At 53.8% G+C, this 442-nt stretch overlaps 1 pseudogene; it reads left to right on the forward strand.

The window, feature by feature from the left end:
- Window positions 1–267: 267 nt before the first annotated feature.
- On the forward strand, window positions 268–442 carry LOC139401775 (U2 spliceosomal RNA; annotated as a pseudogene; the record flags this gene model as incomplete).

Raw genomic sequence — 442 nt, forward strand, 5'->3', positions numbered from 1 at the left:
GCGGCTTTGCTTCTTGCAGAGCCCGGTATCTTGTTTCAAGAGAAATTGACAGAGATGGGCCAGGATAGGGACTTAAAGACGCATTAGCGACTTTTTCCAAAAAACACCTGCCTGTTGCCAAGGAAACGGTGGGTGGGTGGGTGGGTGGGTGGGTGGTTGGTTGAGTGGGGGTTGGAGGGGGAGAGGAGCTGGCTTTTGCCAACCCACCCGCTGAGGTCTGTCGAGACCCCCGGGGGTCCGGCGGTTTCAGGGTTCCATTTGTGGGTTATCGCTTCTCGGCCTTTTGGCTAAGATCAAGTGTAGTATCTGTTCTTATCAGTTTAATATCTGATACGTCCCCCATCGGGGGACTACATATTAAATGGATTTTTCGAACAGGGAGTCGGAAATGGGGCTTGCTCCGTCCGCTCCACGCATCGACCCGGTATTGCAGTACCTCCGG

The sequence above is a fragment of the Oncorhynchus clarkii genome, unplaced genomic scaffold (genome assembly GCF_045791955.1).
Source record: "Oncorhynchus clarkii lewisi isolate Uvic-CL-2024 unplaced genomic scaffold, UVic_Ocla_1.0 unplaced_contig_2009_pilon_pilon, whole genome shotgun sequence".
NCBI classification, from domain to species: Eukaryota; Metazoa; Chordata; class Actinopteri; order Salmoniformes; family Salmonidae; genus Oncorhynchus; species Oncorhynchus clarkii.